Source organism: Felis catus, chromosome F1 (assembly GCF_018350175.1).
Source record: "Felis catus isolate Fca126 chromosome F1, F.catus_Fca126_mat1.0, whole genome shotgun sequence".
Lineage (NCBI taxonomy): Eukaryota > Metazoa > Chordata > Mammalia > Carnivora > Felidae > Felis > Felis catus.
Window position 1 is genome coordinate 35320041 of NC_058384.1, and position 10406 is coordinate 35330446.

At 41.0% G+C, this 10406-nt stretch overlaps 1 long non-coding RNA gene across 1 annotated transcript; it reads left to right on the forward strand.

The window, feature by feature from the left end:
• The first annotated feature begins 6341 nt into the window (after positions 1-6341).
• Positions 6342-9643, forward strand: LOC123382756. Its single transcript, XR_006591636.1, has 2 exons — positions 6342-6750; positions 7614-9643. It is a non-coding gene; the product is annotated as an uncharacterized LOC123382756 (long non-coding RNA).
• The last annotated feature ends 763 nt before the right edge of the window (positions 9644-10406 follow it).

Here is a 10406-nt window from a genome sequence, read left to right on the forward strand (position 1 = left end):
ATCAATGGCATCATGTTAATTCTGCTGTATGGGCAAGAAAAGCTAACGTGTAGATAGAGAGATATGTCATCTAGGTCTAATTATAGATATACATATGGCATCATGGACAAGAAGAATCTAGCATGATGTCATATATATATAGATATCTAGAACTAGATGATAGATCAATAGATGATAGAGAGATAGAGAGATAGATGATAGATAGATAGATAGATATGTCCCAGTTTCTGATGGAGACTTCCTAAACCCTTGTAAATTGCTAAGTGCTGAGAACCCTAAGAACATCTTTTGTTCTACTGAGGCAACTTTCAGTGGCTCCTGGATGGGAACCGGTCACCAGAAAGACCAAGCCATGAATAAAGCATGGAATTTTTCAGCCCCACTCTCCTCTCCAAAGAAGGGGGAAACAGCGTCAATAATTGATCATGCTACAGAGGGTAAGCCTCCATAAAATCTTAGGAGTGCCTGGTTTGGAGACCTGCCAGGGGGGTGAACGCATCCGCATCCTGGGAAGGTGATGGATTGCAATTCACAGGGACAGAGGCTCCTGTGCTTGGGACCCTTCACCTAAGTGCTCTTGGTGATGGAGATGTAGACATTTCACACTGGGGCAGAGTCTGAAGGTGAACAAAGAGACAGCAGAAGGAAAGAAGGAAATTTGAGGAAGAAAGGAAAAAGTTTAGAAAGATGGTTTCAAATAGGTTTGAGTGGGTATTGAACTGCAGATTAAGGCATATGGATCAGAAAGAAGGCAAGAAAAGACAAAAATACCAAGAGAAACAAGGCAATAATTGAAAAGTCCAGCTGATCTATTACATGGGGCCGATTTCCTGATTCGGAAAAGCAAAGCGAAGCAAAGCAAAGCAAAGAAGCAAGGTCAAGAGGATGGGAATAAACAATGGGGGGTGGGGAGGAGGAAAGTTGGATAGGGGGTGGGCAGTGCTCTTTAACAAATTTATCCACTCCAAAAACCGTGCAGGGTATACAAAATCTTTTAGCGAATTTCAAACCTTCCCTTAATCTCCATCACTTTGATACAAAGAAACATCAAAAATAACACAAATCCAAAAGCTCTTACTCTCATCACATGTTGGTGTCTTGGGATACCACTTGCCATCTGCTTGACATCTGGCTTCAAACTGGTATTTCTCATGACACGTATATAAAATTGTGTCTCCATTGAAAAAATCACAGCTACTGACAGAACTAGATCTCTGTTCATTGATTTTGCCATTCTTCAGCTCTGGTGTTGGGCAACATACCTCTAAAAAATTAAAAGTGAGACTAAAGGTTAGTAAAATCACTTCAATGGAGTTCCTATGGATAATAAGCTCATCTCCACCTTCCGAAGATGTCACCACTGAAGAGAAATTGGAGAAACAGAGGAGGGTACCAGAGACACTTGGATCTGCTCTCTCTGCCCCTGATTGCTAAAGGACTCCAACCCAGTCATTTCCCTCCAACTAAATAATTTCATTAGGAGCCTCCAAAACGAGAAGTGGGATGAAACCTCTATGAAAATGTAAATTTTCAGAAGTATTCAAAAGCAATGACAAATGACACCCATCACTTTGTGTTTTCTCTAGGGTCACAGCATTACTAACCCCGCTAATAACTTACGCTGCCTCAGTAACAGGAGGAGAACTGTCCTTAAAAGTTTATAGCCACCTGACAACTAATGCACAGAAAGACATTTAAATTCTTGCATATGGCCAGGAGTTTTCTTTTTTGATGCCAAATTTAAGAGAAAGCGCTATTAAGGTCTTTAATTTTAATGCAATAAGAGCTGATATAAAGATATAATTTCTTGGGGCGCCTGGGTGGCGCAGTCGGTTAAGCGTCCCACTTCAGCCAGGTCACGATCTCGCGGTCCGTGAGTTCGAGCCCCGCGTCGGGCTCTGGGCTGATGGCTCAGAGCCTGGAGCCTGTTTCCGATTCTGTGTCTCCCTCTCTCTCTGCCCCTTCCCCGTTCATGCTCTGTCTCTCTCTGTCCCAAAAATAAATAAATGTTGAAAAAAAAATTAAAAAAAAAAGATGTAATTTCTTATTCATTAGTAGAACTACTTTAAGGTAGAACTTGGTATAGTTTGAGGTAAGAGAAAATATCAGAGCAAATTAAAATGTCCTATTCTTCACATGAGGAGATTGACTAGCACTACAATCGGGATCTTTTGGGCATACTCAAATACTCTCACCACTCATTTATTTATAAATTACAATAAAAATATCCAAAACTGATCTGTTTTCTAAATTATAACATTGATATTTAGGTAATACTGTATAAAATACTTGTATTTAAGTCATGAGTGCAATTCCACACTGAATCAGATTTTCTGATTATTTCAGAAGTAATTCTATTATTTCAGTGAAATAAATTCCATTTCACTTCTGCTTTTTATTTATTTTTTAATAATTTCTTTATTTTAAGTTTATTCATTTATCTGTTTTAAAAAATTTTTTAACGTTTATTTATTTTTGAGAGAGAGAGAGAAAGAGACAGAGCACAAGAGAGGGAGGAGCAGAGAGAAAGGGAAACACAGAATCCAGAATCTGAAGCAGGCTCCAGGCTCCAAGCTGTCAGCACAGAACCCAATGTCGGGCTCGAACTCACGGGCCGCGAGATCATGACCTGAACCACGCAAGTGCCCCAGTTTATTCATTTATATTAAGAAAGAGAGAGGGAGGGAGGGAGAGAGAGAATGAGCCAGGGAGAGGAAGAGAGGCAGGGGGAGAGAGAATCCCAAGCAGGTTCGTTGTTGCCTTATCTCACAAACCTTGAGATCATGACCTGAGCTGAAATCAAGAGTCAAATGCCTAATTGATTGAACCCCCAGGTGCCCCTCACTTCTGACTTTTAAATGGTTAAAAAATATCCTTTATTAAATAATTAAATCAATAAGACTCTAATGGGTAAAATAAATATGAGTTTAAAGTAGGTTTTCAAATTTCCAACAAACAAAAGCCCCAAACCTGGTAGCTTCACTACTCACAGATGAATTCTACCAAACGTTTAAAGAAGAGTTAATAAACAAACTGAGGGTTGATGGGGGGTAGAGGAGAGGGGAAAGTGGATGATGGGCGTTGAGGAGGACACTTGCTGGGATGAGCACTGGGTGTGATATGGAAGTCAAGCTGACAGTAAATTATTTTTAAAAAAAATAAAGAAGAGTTAATATCTATTCTCGAACTATTCTGAAAAAAGGAGAAGAAGGAAAAATTCCAAGTTCATTCTACGGGGACAGCATTACCTTGATACCAAAGCCAGAAAAAAACACCACAAAAAAAGAAAAATGTAGGCAATAATCCTAATGAACACAGATGCAAAATTCCTCAACAAAATATTAACAAACCAAATTCACCAATACATTAACGGGACCATCCAATATAATCAAGTGGGATTTATACCAGGGATGGAAGTATGGTTCAATATTTGCAAGTCAATGCATGTGATACATCAAACAAATAAGAGGAAAAATTTTAAGATAATATGATCATTTCAAAACACGCAGAAAAAGCATTTGACAAAATACAACACCCATTCGTGACCAAAAGTTTCAACAAAGTGGGTTTAGAGGAAATATACCTCAACATGATAAGGTCACATATGAAAAACCATAGTTTTTCATCATAATGATCATGGCAAAAAACTGAAATCATTTCCTCTAAGACCAAGAACAAGACAAAGATGCCCACTCTTGCCACTTTTATTCAACATAGGACTGGAAGTACTAGCTGCAGCAATCAGACAAGAAAAAAAAAATAAGAGGCATCCAAATGGTAAGGAAGAAATAAAACGATCACTATTTGCATAGGACCTGATACTATATATAGAAAATCCTAAAGACTCCACCAAAAACCTATCAGAACTAATACATTCAGAACAGTCATAGAGCACAACATTAATATGTAGAAATCTATTATGTTTCAGGGTGCCTGGGTGGCTCGGTCAATTAAGTGTCCACCTCTTAATTTTGGCTCAGGTCTTGACCTCAGTCTGTGAGTTTGAGACCTGCATCAGGCACACTGCTGTCAGTGCTCCGCCCACTTCAGATCCTCTGTCTTCCAATCTCTCTGTACTCCTCCCTGCCCCCCACGCTCTCTCTCTGTCTCTCTCTGTCTCTCTTTCTCTCAAAAATAAATACATACTAAAAAAATAACTTGTCTGAGGTCCTCATACTCTTAAGATGATATAAAAGCATGTGACTTACAGGGTATATAAAAGCATATGACCCCACTTTCTCAGCTTTCAAACCTTAGCCCTGGAAAATAAGTCATAACCACATAATTAGCAAAACCACAACTTCAGTCAGTTTACAAAAATGTGTCCAAAGACAAGCAAGGCCAACAAGATAGGTATAAAAAAGAAAACAGAGAGAGAGAGACAGAGAGAGCCAAGGGAGAAAACATAAGGTAACACTTTCTAAGGGAGGCTGGAAGTATTTCTTACTTTTTGGATAAAAGTTGCTCGGATGGATGAGATACAGGCAGGCATTTTGTCTTGGAGCGAGAATGTGAGCAAAGGTTTACAGCAGCAATAAGTTGGTACTGAAAAATGAGGAAGAAGGCAAGCTCAGAGACCGAAATGAGACAGATTGCAGTGTATGTTATCCTGAACATGGACCAGAAGAAAGGTGGGGTAGAAAATCGAGAAAAATCTAAAGGTATTGTGGCAGGTCTCAGTGACTTGCTGGACATAATCTACCTTCACTGTTTTGTAAAGGAAGAGGAGGCCAGGAAGACCAAGGTAATGGCGCTCATGGAAAACAGAGTTTTCCCAACAGAGAGCGTTGGGAGTGTGGCTGAGCTTTGGAAGAACAACAGAGGCAGCCATTTCAATTCCAACCGAGGAGAATCACCCAGGATATATGAACTTCTCTACCTAACATTGAAATTTCTCTTAAAGTACCTGCCACTATGATGAGGTAAAAAACTTCCCAACTAAAATGCTTCAGTACTCCGCTTACAAAAAAACTCTGAAGTTATTCTGTACTCTTAGGAACATTCCTAAAGCCGGAACAGCACGGGATCATTCTGGGGCTCGAGAAATTAATCTTGACAAAGGATGACGAGAGGGCACCTTGGACCTCCGCATTCTTCTGCTTGGCAGGTAATCTTTGTATCATCAGAATTTGGAAAACACCCAACATCATGTAAATAGAAAACATAGTCTCCATTGAAAAAGACACAGTTCTTGGGGAAATTTCTCCGTTGAATGATTTTGTCATTCTGTGCAAAATGCTCTATGTTAAATGCTCTGTTAACAGAGCTCTATGTTAAATGCTCTGTTAAATGGTTTAAGGGACACAGATGTAAATATTTAAAATAGTCTTAGAAATCCTTTCTTTTAAATAAGAGATTGTATAGGCAGATGAATAAGAAATGTTACTTTTGGGGCGCCTGGGTGGCACAGTCGGTTAAGCGTCCGACTTCAGCCAGGTCACGATCTCACGGTCCGTGAGTTCGAGGCCCGCGTCGGGCTCTGGGCTGATGGCTCGGAGCCTGGAGCCTGTGCCCTGCGTCGGGCTCTGGGCTGATGGCTCGGAGCCTAGAGCCTGTTTCCGATTCTGTCTCTCCCTCTCTCTCTGCCCCTCCCCCGTTCATGCTCTGTCTCTCTCTGTCCCAAAAATAAATAAACGTTGAAAAAAAAATTTTTTAAAAAGAAATGTTACTTTTATTGGCATATTTCCACTTACAAACTAAAAAAACACTCATGTCTGCATTTATAATCAGCACTACCTTGGTGGGGCCTGTAGGTCCTGACAACCCTTTCGGGGCTCAGTGGTTAGGGACAATTATTCCCTGACCTGCAATACAATATCTTGCACTTATATAATGTTTTCAGTGTATACAGGGATTTGTAATCTTACTCTGATAAATTCGCTCATTGTTTGTGATAATATAAAATTTTACTTTCTGGTTGGCAAAAGTTTTCTACTCAGTTATTAATGCCATAGAAAAATAATGAAACCTGTGAAAGACTGAAATCTTTAAGAATTGAACAGCATCCATTTAAATATAATACATTAATATAAAAATTAAGGGGCGCCTGGGTGGCTCAGTCGTTAAGCATCCGACTTCAGCTCAGGTCATGATCTCGCGGTTTTTTGAGTTCAAGCCCCGCGTCGGGCTCTGTGCTGACGGCTCAGAGCCTGGAGCCTGCTTCGGATTCTGTGTCTCCCTCTCTCTCTGCCCCTTCCCTGCTCACTCTCTGTCTCTCAATAATAAATAACCATTAAAAAATTTTAAAAAGAAACAGTGTGTGTCATGGCACTGTTTGTAAAAAAATAATTAATTAATTAATTAAATTAAAATTAAAAGATTTTTGTGAGTAGATGGGCTGCTCTTAGATTTGTTATATTATGTGTTCTGAGTTACCATGGACTGTATCTGAAGGACTAAAAATTTTTAAATATATTTCTCAATACATACTTCATGGTTCTTCTCCAAAATTGTACTGAATTATTGTCATACGATTATCTGTAACTAATTCTTAACCAGGAATTATTTTCCATAGCTTGGTTTCAACTCGCCCCCTTTCCTTATCATGTGTGTACTCACCGCACAGGACAAATGGGCATTGCAGTAGAGACAGGACCCCAAGGAGACACAGTGCTGGGAAAATTCCCTGCAACCTGGGGGACATGGTGAAGAGTCTCAGAGATCGTGCACTGCGACCCAGTGTTCTCAGATGCCCCGAATGAGGCTGAAGTGAAGCTCTAAGTCAGTAGGAAACTGATGCCCGAACCAAAAGTAAGTCTGAGTCACTAAAGGGGAGGGGCAGAATTAAGTACACCCGGTACTGGGCAGGATCTGATGGGGCTCCAATAAAGCTCCAGGTCTTGGGAGAATGATATGAGCCTGACATGAATGTTCTCTCGGATTCCATGAGGGTTTACAGATGTGACCCCGAGAATTTCTCAGTGTTGTGGGGGGCACTTGGTGGCTTGTTGTCTACATACAGACAACATTTCCCTTGGAGAATTCTAGATAAACGAGGAAAATGGTACGGGATGTGTGGCCGTTTCTTCAGGGATGAGGGCGAGGTGCTGCTCTATGCCATCTTCCTGCTGTGTCCTGTCTTCATGCACTGGTGTGAATTCCCGGTAGAAAGGCAGGAATAAAAAAGACGTGTAGTTCAATTTTATTTCTACACCCGTCAGAGCCTAATTGGAATAGAAAAAGCTTGCAAGTCTACCTTGTGAAAAGACAAAAATATAGTCAAAACAGCAATTATTCCCTCAGTATTGAAGTTTCCTTGAGTATCTATGATGTCAAGTTTAATCAATTGTGGGGTTACGCCATTTGGAGAGTCAAGGGAAATTTCTCAGCGTGGTGTTTACAGCCAAGATAAAGCGCGCATGGAAAATTAAGTGGGAGAGGATCAAGCGTGATAAATGGACAGAAGGTCGCGACAAATTCAAGACTTTCTCAATGGCACTGGATCGGAGTGAAGGAGCTTCCAGCCTAGCGTTGTATTTCTAACTAAAGCACTAACTTCTATATCGTAGAAGGCATATTTGTTCATTTCCAGACTTAGCTTATTAATAGCTATCTGGGTGAAGACTGGTCCCTTAATCACTGCCTTAGTCTTTCACTCAGCTTATTTCTTTTAGTCTCTGCCAAGGGCACAGAAGAAGTTACCAACCTGAATTTCGTGTGTCCCCTCTTGGACCAGCTGTGTATATTTGTCATTTAAAGATACACAGATATTCATCCACAGAGGATCATAAGCACTGGGAAATGTCTGAAAATGACCTATGCCGCCCAGCTGAATTGAGGTAAGTGCAAATGAAGCATGCAACAACCAAAGTGCTTAGCTCTCAAAACTAAAGAGGAACATTCCTCAGAAATAAGTGACTCAGAAATAAGTGCATCCGTCTGTAATATTGATGACAGCACACAATTCAATTTCCTTCCCTGGAGAGAAAGGAAAGTGGATAAACACACCATACAGTTGCTTCATTTTATGAAGAGGAACTAGAATAAACCCTGAGGATGTCAGATAAAAGAGGTGATTTCAATAGTTTAACAGAAGATTATTTTTTTAGAAAGCACTTCTGCTTCTCATGTTCCAACGTCTACATAAATCATTGCATTTAATTTCTTCAAATAAAAATATGACGTAGGTGTTATAGCTACATGTAACAGATGAGGAACCTAACTGGGAAAGACCGAGTAAATCTCCCCCAAACCTTTCTCCTCAGTGGTCGTGTCAGATTCTGAACCCAGATCGGATTCAAATCCTAAGCTCCTTCCGTTGTACCTTTTGGGGAACATCATCGGAACGATGGGACCACCAGTTTGCCTATGAGCTGGACCTGTACCCTCGAAGGCTCCCACGCCTCCCCTGTCCTTGGAATGTGGGTTCCTCTCCCTTTCTCACTCCTCCAGGCTGCTTGAAGGACATATCCTTGAAATAGTGATGTGGTGTTGAGAACACCTGCATGGTATATGCGACCGAAACCAGTTTAGGCCTCTTCATAAACTAAAGATTTGGTGGGAAGGTACAGGGATCCATCTGTCTTCCCGCCACCCAGGACAGTACTCATATGTCAGTTCCCTTTGCTTATTAAAACCACCCATCCGGAGGGGTCTGCCTCTTCTGTCTCTCCCTGCCCTCCTCATAGAGGGGTCAGTTTCCCATTATAGCTGGGAAGCTACCAGGAGTGTTGCAAACCAACAGTGTCAAAGAATTTCCATCTAAAGTACGGGATCCTGAATCTATTACTTAGGGGAGTATGCCTAGGAACATTCTGCCTCTACCAGGGTGGAGAAGACCCCAGAACAACTCCCTCTTCATCACGTCGTATGAATGTCAACGCCTCCTTAACTGACCTATGGATACATTGCATCATAATGAAAATCAATAGCATTTTGATTTAAACAAATGATAAGCTGATTCTACAATTCATATGGAATGTAAGGGATCAAAAATCTCTAAGATGAGGGAGGAGAGAGATGGAGGGGGGATGAAGGGGATAAGGGAGGAGAGGAGCAAAACCAAAGAACTACATGGCCACATATCAAGACCCGTTATGAATCTTCAGTAAATAAGATAGTGTGGTATTTTTGTAGGAAACCAAATGGACTAAAGGTTAACAATTGAGAGTCAGGTAATAAGCCCCAAGCAGGCACGATCAATTGATTTATGACAAACTGACACACTACAGAGCAATGGGGGAGACGAAGGTCCTTTCAATAAAAGGCACCAGGTCAATTGGATATGTACATGGGAAAAAAAGGAATCTTGGTTCTTTACTTCACACCGTGACAATTTTGGGTGGTCATGAATATAACTGTGAAAGTAAAGCCATAAATCTCCTAAAAGAAAATATGGGTCAAATACAGTTGTGTTCCTAGGGCAGACATAGATATCATTTCTTTATTTCTCCCCCCTTTATTTATATCTATTTTGGCACCAGTTTATTTTTAAAAGGCATACAGGCAATAACCAAAGAAAATATTTACTCCAACCTTAACTCCTGCCAAGTATTGTCTGTCATAAAATTGTTCCACGAAGTTCCAGTCTGCTAAAGATTTTAAATTGATTAATCGTCATCCTCATCAGAATGTCTTGTCTTCTGTTGAATTGAACTGTCGTGTTTCAAGAGTTTCCACTAAACTTGGTCCTGATACCTGCCCACTTAGTCGTCCGTCTCTTGCCGTCTATACAAAGTCATTCTCTATTGCTTTCGTCTTGGGGGACTTTTCAGGTGCCAAGTGGTCTGGCTGGCTGACCCGCCACTTGGTTTGCTTCCAGTTCCACTACCTCACCAGGACCAAAATAATTAAAAGCTGGGCCTCAGAGAAGGGAACAGCATACTTTCCACTTACTACCATGTTTTGTTAAGCTTCTAAAGCCATAATCTGACAGAACGTTTTTGAATACAAGCAGACATTAGGGAAGAGAATCGCTGGACTATGAAACAGCATTTTACATGGTAAGAATAATCTCTGGAAAATAAAATGTCCTTCAGTACGGGGGATGCTGATGATTCCAATGGCCCTTCCTTCCAGGCCATGCCGCTCCATCCCTAACACAGGACGCTCCCTCTCTTCACAATACAGTGGTTATTTGAACATTTTGTTGATAGGATTAACGTTTAGTAGCTGGCTCCTGCCCTGGACTATCAGCTTTTGTGGAGTGTGTGTTCGTCTATTCCCTGCTGTACCCTCAGCACCTGGCACACAGCAGCCTGTCAAAGAATGTTATGATTGTTGAGGTCAAAACAACTAAATTCTAGAAAAAGATTTGGCATATGGCTGGAACGCTAGTTCAAGCAGGCTAGATCAAGTAGCTAAGCATACAGAGTGACCCAAGGGCCTTGAGCATTCTGCCTTGGACGCCTACCTGAGCACAGCAGAGTGGATAAGCACACGCTTGCCTGTGCACTTAGTGGGCTTGG